This window comes from Mastigoproctus giganteus, chromosome 10 (genome assembly GCF_048544385.1).
Source record: "Mastigoproctus giganteus isolate SK-2022 chromosome 10, ASM4854438v1, whole genome shotgun sequence".
In the NCBI taxonomy this organism is placed as follows: Eukaryota; Metazoa; Arthropoda; class Arachnida; order Uropygi; family Thelyphonidae; genus Mastigoproctus; species Mastigoproctus giganteus.
In genome coordinates this window covers 32,268,094-32,291,975 of record NC_143584.1, presented here as the reverse complement: position 1 = coordinate 32,291,975, position 23,882 = coordinate 32,268,094, and the positions used below count along the sequence as shown (strand labels likewise).

General features: G+C 37.8%; 1 protein-coding gene across 1 annotated transcript in view; it reads left to right on the top strand.

Moving 5' to 3' along the window:
* Myo10A (unconventional myosin 10A) overlaps positions 1–23,882 on the top strand; it is a 207,813-nt gene that overhangs the window by 38,738 nt on the left and 145,193 nt on the right. The gene's annotated exons all lie outside the window — the stretch shown is intronic.

The following is a 23,882-nucleotide window of genomic DNA, read 5'->3' as shown; positions in this document are numbered from 1 at the left end:
GTTTCCATTTAAATTGCATTTTTTCGGTGCATCCTAACTGACAGCCCAAATACTGTATTTTTTGTTTTAAAGAAAATGCATTAATGTTACTAGCAGAATATGCTGCAGATTGATAAATATTCAATATCTTTCTCTATTGTAGAATGTAATAAGCATTAAAAATCCTACCACTGTGTTAACATCAAGTTTTAGTTGGTCTTAGGTGCAGGTGCTCAGACTAATTCTCAAAGCAATCGTCTAACTCAAATTGTTCAATCCTAATGCTTAAAAATTTAGGAAATTAAAAATTCCGACCAATATTTTACAAAAGTGATGTGGTCATCCTTTCAAACAAACACATTCAAAGGCACTTGCCTATAATGTGTCAGAACGATTGCCACAAAAATGTTACAGAGTGAATCGTGCAAACAACAAGACTAGCTGTTTGTTAATTACTAGATTTGCAGGGATAGAAAAGTCACGTGTTGGACCATATTATTTCGAATTCTCGTGATATTAGATGTCAACCGGTTCTTTTTCCTTGCAATCTTGTACTGTTTACTGGATTGAGGCTAGCAGAGTCATGGGGTCTGATACTGGGTGTGGAATCAGCGCTGCGACCGCACCCTCTGACAGGGCATACGAGTTTTGGTTTTCGGTAGCAACAGGAGAGCCTTCCTAGAGTTGGTTAAGCAATGTTGGAGGTCCAGAACAGGATTAGCCAGCAAAGAAAGGCGGTACATTTGGCTGATGGTCTTCTGGGAGATAATGTTGCCTCTTGGATTCGGTGCATATTTTTGTCTTCTGTTGATAAGCTGTCTGTTAACTAGCATTTGTCAGCTGTACTGTGTAAGGGCTTCGAGAAGAACTATAAAATTAATTTATTTTAACGGTTATTCATTAAAATAACCGTTACTGCCAATAAAGTCGATTCTTTTCAAGTTTGAATTCTTTCCTCTTGTAGGATAGTTCAGTTTTTTCCTCTTGTGTTCTAAAGAAGCGTTCATTTGTTTAATTAATAAGTACTTGACCAAGTGTGTTCATAGTATAACCTACATGATATCTTGTCGAAATGGCCCATCCTCTATGTTAGGCACTACTAAGTAGATGACTATCATCTCCAAGTGCAAAACCTTGCGTGAAGTAGTCCAAACCTTTTGTTTAAACATTACAAAAAGGCTGTGGCACTCCATTTCTTATTTTATACGCAATCTTGCATCTCAAGATTATGGCAGATAGTTAAGTCTAAACCTTCCTGATATCTCTACAGCTTTGGAACAGTTTCTAGGTCGCTTTCTAGAGACCACACCAGACCAAATCTAAAGGTGTAATACGTGGTGTTTGTTTCAACAAACACTATGCATTACACTTTTTCAACATAGTCCCCGAACAAAATTACACATTTTTGCCACCTCTCAATACAGTTTTGTAGAAGTTCTCCGACTGTGCTTCAAAGCACGACTCGGCAGCAGAAATCACCTCATCATCAGCAGCAAAGTTTTCCATGAAGAAAAGACTTCGAGGAAAAGGAAAAAAAATCAGATGGCGCATGATTTCGGAAAAAGCAGGATGCAGCAATATTTCAAACCCACATTCGTGGACTCTACTCTATGCAGCATGCGAGGAATGCGCAGGGTCGTAGTGCAGATACACACCTTTTGGTTGCTTTCCCCGTCTTTTTCCTTTTATAGTAGCATGTAGCTTTATAAGGAGGTTGCAGTAATACTTCGCCGTTACAGTAGCCTTTTTAAGGTATTACACCATGCTGATCCCAAAAAACTGACAGCATCACCTTGGCAGCACTTGGTTGCACCTTGCCTTTTTTTTTTTTTTAGGAGGGGATGATTCTGCATGCTTCCGTTGTTTTGACATTTGTTTAGTTTCGGGATCATAGTATTGGATCCAAGTTTCATCCATGACGACTAGCAGTGGAAAAACTTCTCTTGCTTTTCCCAGCACATCGACAACATTTCATGTGCACATTGTGTCCTTTCCTTCTTCTGGTAAGGAGTCAGAAGGCTGGGAATCCATCTAGCAGACACCTCACTCATGCAACTATTGACAGATGATGTTCTCCACGGACCCTACACTAGTTTGGAGCTCTGCAGCTACTTATTTGGCGCTAATACGTCTATAAGCCTTTTACAACACTCTTCTGTTACAGCAGTTGCTGGGCGTCTTAGGATTTCGTTATCATGCACTGAGGTTCCGCCACATCTGAATTGTTTATACCAATGAGGAATAACACTGTAGCCTGGACAGTCTTCTCCATAAACAGCGACCGTTTCTTCAATTGTTTCGGTAGTTTTCCTTTGCAGAAAGAGGAAGTGAATCGTTGATCTGTATTCCACTTTATCCATTGTAACACTTCACTTTATTTCAGCGCTGAAAAGAAAAAATAATGAATTGCCAGATCGAAACCAAAATTTGTGTGGTTGCTATAGAAATTAAGGTATCAAACAAACAAAAAAAAAAAAAATCATCTTTCTATCACAGCTACTTCTAAGTGGATACAAAGAAGTAGCTGTGATAGAACCCCCCCTCCCCATCGTATATCTTCCCTTCTGTGGTACCAGCTGTGACAGGAAGAAGTCAAAATAGTGTGAATGGCTTATACAGAAATTGTTACATCACCACAGTACGCAATGCCATTCAAAAAATATATTCGACTTCCAGTTCAATTTGGAATTATACGCAGTCGCAATCCTAATCTCAATGAAGCCCATCTTCAGTCCTCTTTAAGTTTTCGAACAACATCTAAGTAATGGATTCCCGTAACCACTGCTCACTTCATTTGCCGTAATTACTCTTTGACTTCTTATGTTTCAGTTTGGTGCGTGTCTACTCTGCTAATCCTTGACAGACTTCCCAATGTGGAATTCCTCTTTTTAATCCTGATTACTCCAGTCTGTTGAATTGTTTTCTGTCTTTACCATTCTTCCAAATTTAATCACTTTAACATTTTTATGGTCGTTCCTTTAATTCCGACGTTTTCCAGTTGTTCCAGGTCAGCTATAAGCGGTTCAGAGGTTTTCCTGTCATTACTGATCCCTTTCAAATTGTTCCCTTACGAGAATATTAGACAATCCAAATCACTCTCTTAACACTTTCGTTTCCTGATCAATAGTTTGGTGTATTTTGACAATGTCAAAATACACCAAACTATTGGGTATTATTTCGGCTGACGATAGGAATCGAACCCTGGCCTTTTTTCATAGTGCGGATAGACAACCATTATAACCACTATTGCATATTTCATCTGGCTTGCATCAAGGTCTCTGTCTGCAATGGTTAGAAATTATTATTATGGGTTTGTAATTTCTCACCCGAGTTTGAAAACTCGGTGGGAAATTACAAACCCATAGAAATGTGTTAACTTGCATCTTTTTTCAGTTGCAATTATTCTTTCTGACCAGTTTCTAAAGCCTCTGTTTAAATCATCTGGATATATTGATTGCAATTTCATCTAAGTACAACACTGACCCACCACTTTCCAGAATTTTCTTTATCGTAGGAGATATACTGAGCATATCCAATTCAGTGCCTCTTAGATTTTTCACAAGATTAGAACAATCTGATTTCTTCATATGTTTATAGTATTATTCCATTTGTTTTATAAAACCTGTGATTAGAATTTAGTTTTTACTCTAGACGTTTAATGGCCTTCGATCAGGTTTGTATAAATGCCTCCTGGAAAAAAAAAAAAAAATCAGGCTTGAAACTTTGATCTATATTCTGTCTTTTTGCAATCAAATAGCCAGTTTTCAATGTATTTACTGCATATGACAGAAGAGAACTGTCTTCAGTATCACAACCAATGCTGGAGTACTTGATAATGCTACTGTTCATTTTCTTTTTTATATCGCTGACCTTTATTGGAATTCCAGTCCATTGTTTTGCTAATGATAATATACTACATTTCACTTTCCCCTTAGGCATATTTTGCACTGCACAAACAAGCTTATTTTGATCGCTGGTTCCTTATATGGTAATCTCTAGGCCATTCTCCAATGACCTAGAGATCACCATTCACCGGAGAACTTAACTCAGTTCCCTCTTATCACCCCTATAATTAAAATGAACAAAAGAAATGAAATGAAACATCTGCTTCAACTAAACTCATCTTCAGTAACATCTGGATTTCCACTTTTCTATTAAATCGAAAACATTTTCCCTCTTGCTCCCAGCATTATATCCACTTATGTGCGCAATCTCTGTTTAAGTGTCAGATACACTTTATCATGGAATATTCTTTCCATATCTGGTAAGGTGCTCCCAAAATCTCTTTGAAACCTTTTTTTTTTTTTTTTTTGGTCTATCTTTAAAGCAAAATGTATTTTAGCCTAAAATTTATCATGGGTCTCTTTCCCCTAAAACCACATACAGTAGAAATATTAGTGGGATTTCAAGTTTTTCCCGGAACTGCTCCAGTTTTCCCAGTTAGACACAGGAACGACCAACTACTTCAAACTCCTGAACTACTGATTATTTCGTTGCAACCAGTTTTTCGTCTTGAATACGAAAAACAGGATTTGAAAACAGCGTAAAATAAATTAAGTATATATCCTGGTTTCCAGAGGGATGTCTTTCTCAGTTAAATATGAAGTCAGTTCGTTTCACCCATTGTTTGACTACTATACATCCGTTTTGCTATCTGATGAAAGGAGGTTGAATAGCCTGTCATATAAGTTAAAAAAAAATCTTGATTCCTAGAAAGGAATCAAGAATTCTGCAGTCGTCAAAGGTAAAAGCGTACAGACACACCAGTTCTACCAAAAACTTGCCTCAGGTGAAACAACGATTTAACTCCACTACGCATGCGCAATAACAGTCCGACGCTGTCATTCACCCGAAGATCCAACAAGTCTGCCCTGCGTGGTAAACATTACGTTGGATGGTTAGGGGTGGCTCAAGGACATGAGGGAGCTCCAGGAAATTCTACTCTCAGTGTCCTCCATTGTGCATTCGGTTAAGTATTTGTCTAACGCGAGGTTTAAAAAAATGTTAAGGACATGGAGACAGTTTAAGGCCAAAGTTATAAAAAAAATCTTAAAAATCAAAAGAATCTTGATTGATTTTCTTATTTTTTTTTATTGTTTTTAGATCGGTAATCCAGATTATATTTTATTCTTAACACACCCGCTTTCATTTTCTAAGGACACGCTGCAAGAATCCTTTTGGAACTTTTGTTGATGTTTTATATTTTATTACTTCTATGTCTTATACAAAAAAATTAAATCTTAAATGTTTTTAAGAAATGTATTTGCTATATTACAACAGTAGAGAAAATTAATGGTTATTTTCTGTTTAGTTTTTTTTATACTTTTGAGATTGCCACAGTGTTGCACCACAAATAAACAACACTTCTAGTGAGAAGCGAACATTTCGTGAGTTATTACTCCATCAGTGCAACTTCCGGTAAACATCAGTTGTTTTTATTTTTGCTTCTTTGAAACATTTGCACTTTTCTCACTAGAGTTTCCCTGGTACACATAAAGAGTTCAGATTACGTTGTTCTGCTTTGTGCAGTCCGAACACAAATCTAATTACTTATGTACAAAAAAGTAAGGGACCCATAATACCACAAAGCGTGTTTAATGTTATATATAATACAATTTGCCTTAATGGCTGTTTTGTGGTAACTTTTAAAGGCATGTTGATTAGGTGTTATTTCAACTTGGAAATAGAAAGGTGGTGTAATTTAAAAATTCAGAAAACAGTTGAAGGAAAACCAGATTTGGAATTTATAATTCTGTTAAATGTACTTCAGACAATGGAGAAAGTGGTGAGGAGATTAGTCATGAAAACTATTAGAACTAATTAAAACGACCAGTGTTTGCAATTATGTACGAATGAAATATCTGGAATGGTTGAAAATCTGGGCAGGTACATGAAATAAGTTTGACATAGAATATGTACTAATAAGCAGTAGTGCGCCTTAGCTTCTCCTATTATTATCTATTTATATTTCCAGTGGGTTCGCCCTAACAGCATTTTCAAACGTAATTCGTGTTTGTTAGTCCCATTTCCAACGTTTACTCTAAAACTGTTTGCCAATTTCATGCACTGTGTACTTAGGTAAATGCCGGGCTTATTGCAGTTTGTGCTTTTCTGGGTCTAGGATGTTACATTAATGTGGTTAATTATATTGGATTTTGCAAAACGTAGTTCAAGAAGTTTCGTATTTTCAGGGAATAATAATAATGCCCTGAAGCTTCTTTGCTTTGCATAGCTGTTCGTACCACTCTTATCACTTGATAAATGTCAAAATCAACGTCTGTCCATGTCCTTTTTTCAAAATAAAGTAATTATACAAATAATATACAATATAATACATATTCAACATAAGGGTACTGTGAATTCAAACCTTAGTTTCAATGGTGGACGCGTATGGTATTAGTAATGCTATGATGCAAAAAAACATTGATCAACATATCGCGTCATTTTGTTCAGAAAACAAACCTGAGTTTGCTTTTGAGAATACAGTGTAATCAGTATTACTAAAAAAACTTAGCATTATAGGACCAGAACAATCCTAGAAAATTGTAGAACTTCTGAGAGTCCAGAATAACTACGATTGTGTCTACAGTCCATTTATCTTATGATAATAACAATGAATTCCGCTTTAACCAACTCAGTAACATTTGACATAGAATTAATTCTCTACTTCAGTATTTTTAATTTTTTTTTTTTTGAGTAACGAAGTATTTTCGTTCATTCTTTTCAGTACAGGAAAAAAGAAAACCGTTTCTTTTCATGACTATAATTATTCCATGAATTTTTAAAGCAATTTAAAAATTCATGGAAAATTTCGCGAAACACTAGTTGAAAAACACTACATTATTTCAAGATATAATGTTCAGAAACTGGCCAAAGGTTCTGAGTGACCCATCTCCCTACAGAATAGCTTAAATAAACTTTGACACTCCAGCAAAAGACCGAAATTGGATGGAACAACCGACTTTATCAAGAAAAAGTCAATAATTGCAAATATATCCAGGTGCTTTTAATGTCTTAATCACTAAACTTTACATACTCGTGGAACTCGGAACCCTCTCACTTAATTGATAAAACCTTTCAAATAGTTGTCAACATCCAGTCTCGTCTTTCTCTCCCAGTAGTGGTGTTACGCGAGACACTTCTCTGGGACCATTTTTCTCAATGTTATAAATGAGTTTACTCTCGTGCGAGACTCAACTCTAACTTTCATGTTCAATCAGAAGCCAACTCCTCTTACATATGAAATCATCAAGTACAGATACGTATTACATAACTTTTTTTATCCAACACGGATATAATACATGACACTGATGATAGCTTGTCAACAGGCTATCATCGCAAACGAGCGTGACGTTGACGATTTTACTGAACAACAAGTAGATATGCCATTCTGTCATCTGGATTCTCCACTATTGGTTTTTTGTTGTTTTTGCCCGTTTTCTTTTTCTGTGTTTACCAGATAAATATTTATTGAAACTGAAATCTTTTGAGAAAATTGTTTTCTCGTACATTATAATCTCACTTTTATTTGTTAAAACAAAAGCGTTTTAATAAATAAAAGTTTCGGAGATCATTACGTGTTTCATATGGTGCTTTATTCGTCCATGGATTTCTGAAGGTTTTATTTCATTAAAATAAAAAAATAAATAAATAAATTCTGCACTCGTTCTCGACCTAGGAGCAGCCTTGTAAGAAAAAGGCTCCATTTTTATAAACTACAAGCGCCACACGGAAACAATGTTTTAATTACTGAAGTAAAATAATAAATCGTTTAATAAAGATGAAACATAAATTTGGAATAGTTTCATGTGTATTTTTAACAGCTGCCGATTGGTCACGTGATTGCTAAATATAGTGACGCATACTACCAGATCGAGGTGTGAACTCTAGAGAAAGAGAGAAAATCACTTTCGTTTTTGTACCAGAATGGTGAAAATATTTACAGCTCTGGCTAAGTGGAGATTCGTAGACGAGGTAAAAGCTTGTAGGCAGGAAAGGTTCACAAAATAAAGTGTACAACCAAAAACACTCCTGCAAGTGCAATATAATTAATGTAGCATTAAAGGCACATAATGCAAGAAAGCAAGCTTATATAGCATCAGCCAAAAAAAAAAAAAAAAACCTCGTTTCATCACCCATCTACTCGCTCCAAATGTTCGTCTAGTTCTGCCTTGAATCTATTTAGGTATCAACTTCTACAACGACAGATGCAAGTCTCTTCGACCAATCAACCACCCGCTGGCTAAAGGCAAACTTACGCACATTTATCCTACAACTGTCTTTCCTCAATTTGAATTTATGCCTTCTCAGGCAATTATTCTGAGCAAGAGAAAGAATCCCATCAGCATTTAGCATGCTCAAACCATTCAAGGCTTTATACACCTCCAATCATATCATCTCGCAGGTGCCTAGCTCTCCAGACACTGTAATTTGCAAAACTTAAGCCTTTCTTCATAAGAGCACTCATTTTTTTCAATTCACTAATCGTGGTGCCCTTCTCTGTACTCGTTCCAGCAGCTCTACATCTTTCTTAAAATGAGGCCTCCAGACCTATATACTCGTACAGTACTCAAGGTGTGGCTTGACCATTCCCTTATACAAGGAGATAATCACATCCTTATCCCTGCTAGAAAAATTCCTGTATATCATTGATATGACAACACCATAAGCTACTCTTGCAGACCGTCTGCACTGCTCAGAAAACTTCATATCTGTCTGCACAATTACCCCCAGGTCCTTTTCGCTCTCTACCTCTGTCAGTGTAGTACCACACAATCGATAAGTTACTCTGGGGTTACTGCTTCCCATATGCAGTACTTTACATTTGTCAATGTTGAACTTCAGTTGCCACCTCTCGGCCCATCTGCTCAACTTTTCTAGATCCTGTTGCAGCAGCGTACTGTCATTAACAACCCTGCCGACCTTTGTATCGTCTGCAAACTTGGACATTAAGCCCGATATATCATCATCAATATCATTAATAAATACAGAAAACAACAATGGACCCAACACTGAAACCTGGAGGACTCCACTAATAACATTAATCCACGAAGAGCAGTGTCCATTGATTACCACTCTGTGTCTTCTCCCACTCAACCATCCCTTTATCCATAGCAGCAATTTACCTCCAATGCCACACTGCTCCAATTTGTGCAGCAGTCTTCCATGTGCAACAGTATCAAAAGCCTTTCTAAGATCCAAATATATGATATCAAAATTATTCTTTGCGTCCAGTTCCTTTGTGACCGCATAGTATCCAATCAAATTGGTCAGACAAGACTTCCCTTTAGCAAACCCATGCTGTGTCCGAGCTATAACTGAAGTCTTGTCTAGATGAACCTGCAGTGCTTCTTTAACTAGTGCCTCCATTAATTTCCCTCGAACAGAATTCAAACTAACAAGTCTATAATTACTTGTGTCAGCCTTTGATCCTCCCTTGTGAATTGAGATCACATTTGCACATCTCCAGTCCATGGGTACCTGAGTCCATAATTATGGACTCCCTTGAGTCCATAATTATGGCTAAGGGTTTGCTTACTTCCTTTGCTGCCTCCTTTAATACAACTGGATAGATCCCATCCACCCCAGGTTCCTTTCTTATCTTTATCTTCCACAATTTCTTCTACACTTTGCTCTCAATTATTACAAAATCATCTAGCTCACTGCCAGAGTTTAATTCACCTCTGGCATTCCCCTCCCTAAATAACTCCTCACGAGTGAACGTAGATGCAAAATACTCATTTAGTTTGTTAGCTACCTGAACAGGATCATCAACAGTTGAACTATCGATATCAAGTGGACCAATCTGATTCAACCACTTCCTCCTAGAGTTTACCTAAGTAAAGAACTTTGCTGTTTTTCTTTGCATCCTTTGCCAAGAATTTCTCGTAATCGGCCTTGGCCTGCCTAACCTGCTTTGTGACTTGGTTACAGACCAGCTTATATCTATCATGGGTTTCTTTATCGCTTGTTAATTTATATATAACCCATGCATTTTTCTTCTCTGCCACATGTCTCATTAGTTCATCTGACATCCATTTAGGCCTAAACCTTGAACAATATTTCTTAGTTGGTATGTAAAGCCTAGTTGCTTCCAAGATAAATTCTTTGAGTATTTCCCATTTTAAATTTACTGTTGGTAACATCATCAGTTTGGCCCACTGTATAGAATTTAAATACCGTCTCAGACCTCCGTAGTCGCCTTTACAAAAGCAAAAAACCCTTCCCTTTACCCCCGATGGTAGTTACCTCTTTGAGTAAATCTCACTTCAGCACATTGTGATCACTGCCACCTAGTGGTTCCTTTATCTGCAGATTCTTAATGCATGACGAATCACTACTGATAATCAAATCAAGAGTATTACTCCCTCTAGTTGCCTCCCGAACATGCTGATATAGAAAACAATCATCCAATAAATCCACAAAAACCTTGCTAGTGTGTGAGTGACCAACCACAAATTACAGTCAATCTCTGGGAAATTAAAATCCCCTATTATAAGATATTCTGATTGACTGGCCCACTCCACTTCTCTGTATAGCTGTTTATTAAACTCATCAGAGTCATTGGGCCTTTAACACACTCCTACTCTTAATTTTGATCTCCCAGTGCTTATGTCACACCGAACTGACTCAACACTGCACTGTTCAGCCATGTCGACTGGCTGTACTTCCTTGGATTTTGTGTTTCTCAACCAATAGCATAACCCCTCCTCCCTTCCTCTCCTGTCTATTCTTTCCTGTACACATTGTTCTTCCCAAATTCCAGTTCTGCATTCCTTATATCTGTGTGACACTACGTCTCTGATATCCCAACAGTATCTGCTTTTGATGTTTTGACCAACACCTCAAATTCATCAACCAAACTCCTAGCATTGGTGTACATGCAAGTTACATGCACCTGTTCCTCTTCCTAGCTACCATAACACAGTCCATATGTATTTACTTGTTCTGACTCCCAGCAGTCTCTGGAATTCCCTGCACCTTGTTTTCCAGGCTGCTGCTCATTCCAATAGAAGCACTGCGAGAATCACTTTCACCTATGCCAGCGGCTACTGTTAGTCTATTAGTGCCTGTTCAAGCTAGCAGTTTTCCGATCCACCAAACACTGCCTCGATAACATCAGCAAATATTCTTACTCCCTTTCTATTTAAGTGTATTCCATCCCTGTAGAAGCATTCTCTCCTGTTAACAAGCACAGGACAGGCTGTGCAAAATTCTACCCCTTGAGCCTTGCTCAATCTCTCCAGGGCCGAATTAATCGACAAGGCTCTCATCATATACTCCCTCCTATCGTGTCTGGGCAGAATTGCAGACACTTTCAAATTCAACCCTAATTCATGGCTTTTTTTCAACAGTGACCTGTACTTGTTAAGTAATTGTGCCGGTCTCCTACTCTTAATATCATTAGTGCCAACGTGTACAACTATATCACCTTTTGTGCCCTTAAAAGGTGATATCTCCTGTACAACGTCATCAACTCTTACCTCTGGCAGACATACACTGGTCCTGTTCCACCAATCGTTTTGCAGAATATTTTCCCCGTTTCCCTGACAGTGTCACCGACAACAACTAATTCCTTTGTGACCAGCGCATTCTGCCTTGGAGGTTGCTGCTGTGTTGCGTGATGTTCGTGTGGGCAACTGAGTGCTTGATGGGCCCTCAATTTAAATGCTTAGAGGGCATCCACCCTGAGCTTCAAGCTCTCATATAGGCCTATAACAACACTGAGTTGGCACCTGATTGCCTCACACTCCTTACATCGCGCGCGCACACACAGACATTCCCCATGGCAGTATCATGTCCCGTTCCTGATTGTCCACAAACATCAAACAAGCAGTACATTTAAAAAGGCTGTGATTCAGAGGAGAACCGTCCCCCTCAGTTCTCCCCTGAGCCACAGCACTCCCATTAGCTTGAGCCTTTTGCAGCTCTGGTCTGAGTCATGATTTCGATCAATTTCAAATAAAATTTAAATTTCAGTACAAAAATATAACCCTAGACTTAGATGCCAATGCAGTTATAACACTATTTTGAAGACTAAATGCGCAAGGCATAATGTTATGGGTTGAAATTAACTATATAATATTGGTGTAAATACACCCTAGTTTAACTACATAAGTAGTGTAAAGGCATCGTTTGATTTTTATCTCGTATTGTGGCTACCTTCATAAAGAGATACCAGGTATTGCACTACTTCGAATAAACGTTTCTCTAGCAGAGGAGACTACTGTTATTTATTCTCGGTGGGCATTTCCACCCAGACGCCACCGTTTCGAAGCGTGTTGGCTCACTCATCTGTGGGCGGGCAGACACCCTGGTAATGCAAACATTGAAATTAATCTTTAGTTAATTTCAACCTATAACATATTATGCCTTGCGCATTTAGTCTTCAAAATATTATTATTACCTACACCATTTGGCATCTCTCATATTGTGGAATTAACTTCGAAACCGTGATGTTATGTTTGCATTACCAGGGTGCCTGCCCGCCCACCGATGAGTGAGCCAAAAAGCTCCGAAACGGTGCCGTCTGGATGGTGGTGTCCACTGAGAATAAATCAAGAAGCTTTACTTATAGAAAATAATTTAATATAGCAATTAAGTCAATAAAACGGCTAAATATAATTAAAAACTTGGCATTCGCCGGAGCTGCAAAATCTTGTCCAACACGTGGATTGGATACCCTTACCGATACTAAATAATAACCTACAAAATCTCTATCTAAGTTTAAATTAAACTAAGTATCATTACTAAGAATATAAAGCTATAAAGGGGAAAGAGTCGCAAAATAAATAACGGGATGGTAAAAACGTTAAAGTTTACCGTGTTTAATTTAATATTATTGCACACATTTGTTTCTCTTATAATTGTTAATATCGCTTGTACATATCTGTTTAATCACATTTTGCAATTAGCTCTCTGAAATAACAACAAATGAGTTCTCAAGCACACTCATTTGTAAATTCACCCTCTAGTGTGTTTATATAATTAAGGCTGTAAAAAGGTGTCCGTAAAGAGAAATGAGCAGAAATAATCATGATGACCAGTGGTGATTCTCCACATATCCCGCAATTATAAGTATTCACTCCACCGCTTATCTGAAAATGAGCCTCATCGGTCCATGTAAGATGTCATCCATCTTCATCACTGCCAGAGACTGTAAATCGAAGTCGCTAAATTTGTTCATCACGTGGAATTAACTAATGCAGCACGTGGATTTTCTAAAGGAAACAGCATTCAGAGGACTGGTTCCTGTGGAATCTCTAATTGTGGCGACTCTAGCAGACGAGTATTTATTCCATGTTCCACCAACGGCCCAGAGCAATATCGATTTCGTTAACAGTTGACGAAACAAGGTGGTATCCTCCTCCAGGAGCTATGGACAGAGCACCTCTTTCTTCGAATTTCCTCTTCATTCTTTGCGATCCATTTTGAGAAAGGAATTCTATTCCAAAGGTTTTTGAAATGACGGTACTCTCGAAGAACAACCAAAGCTTCATAGATAAATTGTTCAGCGCTGAACTCACTCTGGTGTCACTTTTCTGAAAGATTTGAGTCCACCTTCTAAATATAACCTCTCTTTCTCTCTTTTTAATGAGTGGCCTCTGTCTCTACAAAAACTGAAACAGTACTTTGAGAAATTTTTGAAAACTTTCAGAAAGAGCATTGAAAATATGGGTCACAACTCCGACCTTCACTGTTAGCTGTAACAGGACATTTCTTAAGGAAATCATGGCCATTACTGCTATTCTTAAATTATCTTGCTTTATCAAATTGGGCCTTTATTGTACGAGTACAAAAATGCATTTAAAAGTTGCCTACAATATATGGTGGCAATTATTTTGATATTAGTGTTGTGAAATAAGAAGAAAATACGCTGTAGTGTTCGGGGCATCTGGTTTCCAAATGAAATTACATAAGCAGTTTGAACGTTTCAAAATTCTTTAGGGTTCGTAGAATTGATATCTCACCTTCCTTGATGGCTTGTGGTAAATCCTGCCTCCATTTTGGTATGTTTGTTACTTTTTCTTACTGAATATTGTGTTATTGGTACATTTCATTACATTACTTAGAATAGCCACAATTTTTTTTTTCCGGTTTTTGAAGTATTATTTTAAACTGAATTTATTTTTATATTATTAGTTCAAAAATACCTTGATTTTGCATCATTCTTTTCGTCAAAAACATTAAAAATACGAAAGGAAACTCCAACATTAATAGTTAAATTACGTCCAGATGCCCTAAACACTACAGCGTATTTTCTTCTTATTTCATACCATCAACAAATATCACATCTGCTCTTAACTCACTCATTTACACAATGCATCACTCCCATATAACTTACTACTAAACGGATTAAAATATTCATTGAGAGCTAGTACTATGTCACCATACTTTACAAAGCCTTCTTTAGTCGATCTAAGGCGAAAGACGTTAGGGTTTTTCACCTTGAATTAAATTGGGTTTTTCACCCTGCACAAAATGCAGTTTGTCCCAAGTAACTGAATCGTGAAACTTTACAAAGTCAGTCGAAAGTGGTCTCGCGTTTCATTCAATAACGTAATTTTGCAAATAAAAATTTACTTCGTTAACACTTTTGAATGGTGTACGTTTTGAATATAAATCAAGCAAAAATGAACAAACATAATCAAGAACTGTTCTGATGATGTATAATAAATTACTATTTATGTATTATAACAAAGTACTGTTATATTATATGAAGTAGAGCGATTTTAAATCAATCTTCTCTGTCTTAAAATCTGTCTAGCCCATTCTGTTAACTTCATCTCTGTCTCTGTCGTTTTCCCTACCCTACTAATCACTTGGAACGCTTTGACTTCCTATTTGAAACTGTACTTTCTTCCGTCCAATTTTCCTAACAGTGAACTAATTTTCCTTGGCAACTTTATATTCACAAATCCAGCTAGCTTCCATTTTCTTGTCACACGGACCCAACTGGTTTAGATGCTGAGGCATTTGCAATTATTAACGACCTCACACAGATTGTTCATTGCCTGCAAGAATACCAATCAACCTTAAACACACAACCAACACTCTTGATTTTTTTTCTCACAAAAACATTTCCAAGTATACATGGTTGAAGTGAGTAGTCCTCTAGGCACCTCAGATCATAACTTGGTGATGGTCTCTTCTCCAATGGAGCCATTCTCTCGTGGGCATTCTTAACCTCTTGTTTGTAGCATTACAAAAATGCTAAATAGAAATCAGCGACATTTATATTCTTCTTTCCTTTGTTGGATTACTGTTTTAAATCTTCCGATGTCGATATTTGCTCAAATCATGTCAGCTAAATTATTCTTAAAGGGATGAAATTCCATATTCTACACTCCACCTTAAAAGCTCCATCTAAAACTCTGTTTTCCAATAATTATGCTAAGGCTGTTTATTCAAGATGAGAATGTTGCATATCGCAATTGACTGGCATTCAAATCTTCAGGTTCATTTTCTGCCTACACTAAAGCTCTCAACAACGTAAAGTAATTATTAATTAGACTAAACCAGATTTTGAACAGGATAACAGTAAAAAACTTGCTTCTTGTCCAAACGGTCTCTTGCCAAAGTTTGCCCATCTATACTCCCACCTACGTTAAAACCTAATGGTTTTTTTGGCTCCTCAGTAAAGATAAAGCCAACTTATTAGCATACTTTTCTTCCAACTTATATTATTATTTTATTTCGAGATAGTTTAGGGCTTCCCGATTAATGGATTATTTCCATTACTTTGTAAAGAGTATTGCATGTACAATGGGATGGTAACCGGATGGGAGCATTGATGAGCCTGGCAAACCATCTTCTATCATTCCCAGTATACTCCACTCAAAACTTCCCGTGGTCTTCCATCGAAATGATATCAGAAGAATTTTTTAAAATCATGATGCTAAAAAATCTCCAGATATTGATGGTATTTTCCCACTTGTTCTCAAAACCTGTGCTCCCTGTTCTATGTTGCCGTTTTACACTTTCTTTTTCCACTGGTGTTTTTCCTTCTGCTTAGAAATTTACTCATATCCAGCTACTTCTTAAAAGGTGACAAAGCGCTGCCATCCAATTATCTTCCTATTGCACATACTTTACCCCTCCCACAGTAATGGAGAAATCCATTAATCGTGAAGGCCTAAACTATCTCGAAATCTTCCATCTATCAATTACCGCCAATATGGATTCCATCAATGTCGATTCACTGATGATATTTTAGCTTACATTATCATCCATGGACAAATTCAATGGAAAAGTTTGGCGAACTCAAAGCAGTTGCTCTTTTCACATCTAACGCTTCTGAAAAATTTGGCATAAGTCTTCTAGACAAGCTTCCATCTTATGGAGTTCCAACTTTTTTTTTTACAGTTCGTTATCCAGTTTTCTCACTCGCCGCTCTGTGCGGGTGATAGCAGGTGGCTCCCTGTCTTCTAACTTTTCCCCTAATGCCGTCGTGTAATCAATGTCCTCTCCACAAAGGGTGGAAAATACCTGAGTTCGAATCCTGTAAATGACGCGAGAAATTTTTATGGACAATTTTCGCAACGTGGATGATTTAAAAGTTGTATGTTCTCTCTCTCTCTCTCTCTCTCTCTCTCTCTCTCTCTCTCTCTCTCTCTCTCTCTCTCTCGAACACTGGCTTTTTGTCCAGAAAACAGCAAATTGAACACATGCAATTTACAGACATAATATACACTGTGTAATATGGCCTAAGTTGAATAAGCGCTTAAAACCCTACTACAACAACAATGTTCACTAATACTGGTGTTCCCCAAAATTCACTTCTTTCTCCCACTCTTTTTCCCTTGTATATTAATGAGACCATCTTCCGCTGAATGAAAATCTTATCCATAGTTTTGGTGATGATAGTACACTGCATTCTACCTTCAAATTTCTTAAATGTTGATCCCCAGGTAATTTTCCAATGGGGCAAAGATAACTTCGTTAATTTCAGTTCTTTATAAAACTCAGTCCTGTCTTATATCTCGCAAATATGGCCTACTTCTCTCTCTTTAGACAAGATATGTAATCTTGTCAAAAATTCAAAGACAAGATTACATATCTCTTAGAGTTTAGCCGAACCTCTAATCTCTCTTGACATAAGCAATTACAAATATTGCTTATGCGAATACTATCCCACATGTGGGATGGTACACCCTGAATCTCTCTCAGGAACCTAGACTCCATTCAGAAGGGTGCAGTCAGATTAGTTAATATTAATGATCTATCTCATACAAAGTGTCCATTCTGTGTCTAATAGGCGTGTTGTTTCTGCTGCATGCCTTTTCTATAGATATTTCCAATGGTACTGTTCTTAAGAATCGATTTCTATAATTATCCCACCCCCTCGTCATTCAGACCAGTCCGAACACGTGCCGTAACCAGTCAACATCCATTTACTGTTCACCTGCAAACTCGCAGAACCAACCTGTCTTCCTTTTCTTTATCCCTTCAACTTCAGCTTTTCGGAACAAACTTCCTTCACATGTATTTCCTGAAAATTACAATCTACAGAAATTCAAATCTAATGTCAATAAGTACTAATATCCTCCTGTCTTCTCAACCTTCAACCCACGCATGGTACTCAGTGCTATAGGTTCTAATACTTTTGGGTTTTCTGGGAATCAAGTGGTGATTCTCGTGAAGCGCCTGAGGAGACGTAAAATTGAGTTTCAGTACCCCATTAATAATAACAGTGGAGAACTTAACAATAAAGAAATCGGCCAGTAAGGAAATAAAAGGAACTGACACAAGACATCGCAAAGTTTTTTAGCTTATGTAAAAGAATCTAAGATTAAACCTGGTCAAATGCATGAAAGAGATCTAGATACAATACATTAGTTTGCAGTCCACTTTGAAGTGTACGAATACTAATAAATTGTTACTGTAAACTTTTAGTACTGGTTGGGGTTTATGAGGATTAGTGGAAATGAGCTCAAGTGATTGTAGAGGAGGAGAATATCAAATGTTTCAGCAAGTATATTGACAATGATAGGTCCATAACTGGTCGGATTGAATCTTTTCCCAATTTAAAATATTGGAACTATGTATACTTGCTTAAGAGAAAATGGATATTATATGTGGTGTTTGGAAAGCTACTAAACGCCTATTTCAAAGGAAAGTAAGTTTTTGATGTTATTATTACAAATCGTTTGTTATTGCCCAGTTTCGCTTACATAAGTGTTCCATTACAATAGATATTGAAATTGACCCCCACTGACATCCAAACAGGCCTGAACACGTTTAATTTTATTTTCAAAAACCTTTTGTTCTTCTGCGAAACCGCTGTGATACAGTTGATATAAGCATTTACAACAGTTTGGAATTCTTGAAGTGCGTTTTCTTCCTAAACTTTATTTTTTGCTGCTCCTGAAGATAAAAATCAGGTGGATTCAAGTCTGGTGAACGAGGGGCCACAGATCTTTTGAGACTATTCGATCAGCAAGAATTTCGCGTAGGAGTGTCATCGATTATGTAGCAGTATGGGCAGTGGCGGAACCTTGCTGAAACCACCCATTCTTGATTTCATCCTCATTCAGTTCGCCAAAGAATCAGTAGAGAATATTGGAACAGTAATGTTCAGAGGTTATTGTTTCATAGAAGAAGATAGGCCCAATGATTATTCTTCTGGAGATAGCAACCCAAACACCAACCTTCTGCTGATTGAGAGGTGATTGATATAGACTGTGTGCGTTTTCAAATGTCCATAATCGGGTATTTTGAGCATTCACATACCCTGACAAATTATACGACTCATTATTTAACACATTGCTGTCATGACGGGTGTACAGCAACTTTCCGAACGCCTTGTACCTGTTTAAGACAGAAGCCGAAGAAATAAGTGATAACTGAAGCTAAATGAATGGCATCATTTCTGGAAAAAGTTACAAGTAAAAAGTCGGGTTCCAAAGCAATATTTTTACTGACCAACCGCTTCAGTGACCTCTTCATTGGTGAGGGTGATATGACTGACGCAGTCGTGTCATGAAAGTTCAGTACAGTTAGATAAAAAAAAAAAAAAAAAAGCATATAAAGGAAGTTGGAATATCTTGTTCTTAAATGTAGTGAATAGTGCATTACTTTGTTAGTCGGATCAATGCAGGACGTTTTGTCTTCTAGTTTCATCTTCGCAGAACATCTAATTTCAATAAACAGGGAGAATAGAGATCAGTATAATGGATAAGATGAATTGTTTATCTAACAGATTCTTATGTTTAATAATCGCAACCAAGTTAGATGACATCCCGGGGGGAGGACCCATTGTAGACGTATGAGCCATGAATGAAATGTTAGAGTTGCATAACTATGAATATGACAACATACATGAAAGTTAGTAACGTATTAGAGACAGCAGTAGTGAAAAATTAGGCCATTTTACGCAGGATTGGTAACTGACTATGGAATTCCAGACAACACTGCCGAAATTGAACAAAACTGAGAACGAGTCGAATTCAGCATAGTGAGGGAGAAATCCACAATGAATGAGACATAGTTCGAGTTTCGAACAAGTTGTTAAGAGGAAACAAAAACGTTTTCAAAATATTGCTACACGTCAGGTACTCGTCGCGTGGCGCTAACAACAGTCCTGAGGTTCTCTGGCTCTTACCAACTATCGAAAACAGATTATAACACGTCATAGAAAAATAATGAATATGTATGGATGACAGATTGTTATGCTTTAACGCTGTTGACATAGTTAGGTTTAATCTACGAGAGTGAAGATGATACTTTGGGAGAATAAACATAAGTGATGGACAAAAAATGATGGCAATAGGATTCCCTCACAAGAATACATCAGTACACAGCTGCAAAGTTAAATTACTTTTTTTTTTTTTCACAAGCTGATGTATATTGAAATTGTAGGTAGTGAAAGAATAACATCGTCGGTGTAATGCAATAACTGCATTTTGAGAAAGGCATCTGAAGACTGAACATGGCTTCTCAATTTTTTTTTTTTTTTTTTGCCTTTGATTAATTTGTGAAGGTCAGTGGCATGTTTGTGACTACTGAAGTTTATGAGAGAGAAAAAAACAATCAGTGATCAGAAGTCAATGATTAGTACAGAGCATGCTGCTAAATAACATCTTACAATATCATTCACCTTATGTATTTGGGGAACTATAGCATCCAGTGATCATAATTTGGACAGCAGTTAGGAGACTCCTGGAATCCATCCTGGAAAGTGCAAAATTCGTTTGACAGTTTAAAGACTACAGCTACGTCAGAGGTGTGTATTCTTGCATTGATTTGGTGTTGGAACGAGAGTTGAGTAAACAGCATTCGTCGTGTTGATGATGCAAAGAGTAGATTGAGCTGCTGAATCCCAGACTTCTCCATAGATGATAGCTAGGTGCATCATTCTGTTTGCAAAATATTACGTGCAGGGTGATTTCAATTTGCCTCTAATTGATTGGAGAAAGTGGGAAGGAAACTCGACATGGGGGAACAAAATTTTTAAATCAACTATCAGGAAAAGTACTAGAAAGAAAAGAATATCCTAGACCTCATCATCACACATGAATCAAATTACATAACAGGGCTGACAGTAGAGGAACCAGTAGCAGGAAGTGATCACGGAGTTCTGCGGTGGATGATGATGAGAGAGGTAGAAGCAGTAAAAGGCAAAGGAATGGGTTTTAATTTCAGAAAAGGAAATTACGATGCCATAAGGTACTACATGGCCTTTTAACTGGGTAGATATTGCGCAGAGAATGAATACATTTGAACCGTGGTATTCTTTTTAAAACATTAATCGCAGATGCTTTGAATGCGTATTTACCATTAAAAAAAATACTCCACGAGGGGAGCCTCCGTAGCCAAGTGGGAAGGAGCAGCAGTGCACAGCACACTCTTCTTGATTAGACTGGGGTTCGAACCCATCACCACCAAATACAGAGGATGCGGAAAGGTCCGGGAATTATCACTGCATATCCCGGAGCAATATGGCCTTAGTTAGTAATGCTCCTAAATAACAAACAAACTCCACGAGGAGGGTTCCAAGTTGGATAAATAGTGAAGTTGCCACATTACTTGAGCAGAAAAAGGTGGCAAGGAAAAGTTACAGAGTAATAAAAAGTACTGAAGCCTATAACAGCTCCAAGATGATCTGTAATAGAGCCACTGAAAAGGTTCGACAGGCAAAGGCAGTTTATGAGAAATCACCAGCGAACAGAGCAAAGAGGGGGGGATAAAGAATTCTTCACATATATAAATGCCAAGAAGAGCAGGACAAACCAGATCGGACCTTTACGTAAGGGAAAGGGGATAGTATACACCAGCTGCCGTTGCAGATGAACTCAACAGTTATTTTGCGTCGATATTTACAAATGAAACACCTTTTGTGGCAATAGGAAATTGTGGGAGCTAAGTTGAAAAATATGTAATTAATGATATTGAAATTTCGCAAGATTATTTAATGAAAATATTTTCGAGCCTACAGGCCAGTAAGGCTCCTGGAGTTGATGGAATATACCCTATAATCTTAAGGGAGGCGGCAAGCGAGTGCATTGAACCATTGAGGCTAATTATGCGAGCATCACTAGACTCTGGGGAGATTCCCTTGGATTGGAAAAGTGCCAATGTATCCCCCATACATAAGGGTGGTTCTAACAGTGAAGTGGGAAATTATCGACCTGTCAGTCTGACTTCAGTGGTAGGGAAAATCATGGAGGCAATGATCAAGGGTGGAATTCAGGATCATTTGGATCGAATTGAAATTCTCAAGGATACTCAGCATGGTTTTGTAAAGGGAATGTTAATCATGTTTAACAAATCTGGTTCACTATTTTGAAAGTCACTCACGAGCTGGATTTAGAGAATAATTTCGACATTGTTTATTTAGATTTCAGCAAAGCTTTTGACTCATCAGCGGTTGCTATATAAGCTGGAACAGGTTGGAATCACTGGGAAAATCCTTAGATGGATAGCAAGATGGCTTCAGGGCAGGAGGCAGAGGGCTGTGATAAATGGCTTTCCTCAGATTGGGTTGATGTAAGAAGTGGGGTTCCCCAAGGATCAGTACTAGGACCACTGTTGTTTTCAATTTTCATAAACGACATTGATGAAGGGATAGAGGGCGTGATGTCTAAATTTGCAGATGATGTTAAGATTGGTAGAGTAGTTAATGATCACTCAAGCTGAGCTTCTTCAGAGACCTAGATAGACTTCAGGAATGGTCAGAAAAATGGCAGCTATGCTTTAATCCAACAAAGTGTAAGGTATTACACCTGAGAAACAGTAATCCCAAAATAACTTATTCACTTGGTGGAGTTCAACTAAACCCGGTACAAGAGGAATGGGACTTGGTGTTATGATACGGTCAGACATGAAATTCTCTGAGCATTGTAAACAGGTTGCAAGGAAGGCCCATGGTGTCCTGTCGATGATCTATCGAACTTTTGCAAGTAGAGATAGGGGCGTGATAATCCCATTATATAAGGCTTTTGTTAGACCACACTTGGAATACTGTGTTCACGTATGGAGACCGCACCTAAAGAAAGACATCGAGCTTCTTGAAAGGGTGCAACGAAGGGTAACTCGCCTGGTGAGATCGGCAAAAGGGCGTCCTTATGAAGAAAGACTTCGAATATGTGGGTTGCAGAGTTTGGAAACTAGACACCTTATAGGAGATTTGATTGAGGTGTTTAAGGCTCTGAGAGGCATCAGTAAAATGAATGAGGGCGAAATTTTCAAGATTATAAATGATGCTAGAACTAGGGGACATAAATTCAAGTTACGGGGGGGAAATGTTTAGATTGGACTGCAGGAAGTTTTATTTTAGCCAGAGAGTTATAAATTACTGGAATAAGTTGCCTGCTTGGGTGCTAGAGGCTGACAGTTTGGGGAAATTCAGAGGTTATCTGGATAGTACCTTCGGGTGAGGGAGCGCATAGGATGATAGGTTTAATTTCCTTTTCTTTTATTAATTATTATTATTTATTTATTATTTCTTTATCATTGTTTTATTCGGGTTTTTTTTTTTTTTTTTTTTTTTTTTTTTTTTTTTGGATGGTGCAGCATAAGCCATAGGCTTTCTTGAGCCATGCGGCCAACACTAATACTAAGCGAGCAATGAAAAGCAGCTTGGCGTCAAAAGAAAGTGAATGCGGTGTTCTCAGGCCGGCCGCTAGTTAGTACACCGGACTAAACCTATTGGAACTCTTTAGCAGGCTTCCGGATCAGCTAGCGTATAATCTTGCTACTTCTACTCTACTCTACTCTACTCTGCCAGACAGTGACTGGAGAGAGTCCGAGTAGTGTGTATGCGGGGAGCATTGTCGAGGCCACGTTATGCCAAGGATCTGGGTATATTCTTACCATGTGTACGCCATATCCAAAAATTTCATTACCTCATACAGCATTTCCCCTCCACACTTTTTCTTACTATTGAATACACCACGAATTGCTAAACTAATACAGTAAGTTTATCTGCGAAAAGATCTAAACCTCCCAGGCACTTCCTAATTCATTTCGCAAATATACGTGGTCTCAATTCTAATCTCGACGATGTCCATTTCCACTTGCAGTCTGCCAAACCCCATGTACTTTTTCTGACAGAATCTCAGTTATCGGTTGATTCACTACTGCTCATTTCAGTTGCCCAAGTTATTCACTGTATGAGTCCTTTCGCCTCAAAGGTGGTACTTGTGCATATTTCCGTTCAGATATTCCCTGTCAGAGACTTTGTAATTTGGAATCTCCTCTTTTCGATCTTCTCTGGCTTAAAATCTCTCTACCTCATTGCGTTAAATTCATATGTTGTCTCTACCGTTCTCCCAACTCCACTAATCACCTGGAGCTCTTTGACTTCCTCCCTTTGCAATTTGACTTTCTCCAGTCCAACTTTTCTACTAACAGTGAGGTAATTTTCCTTGGTGATTTTAATGTTCACAACTCCAGCTGGCTCC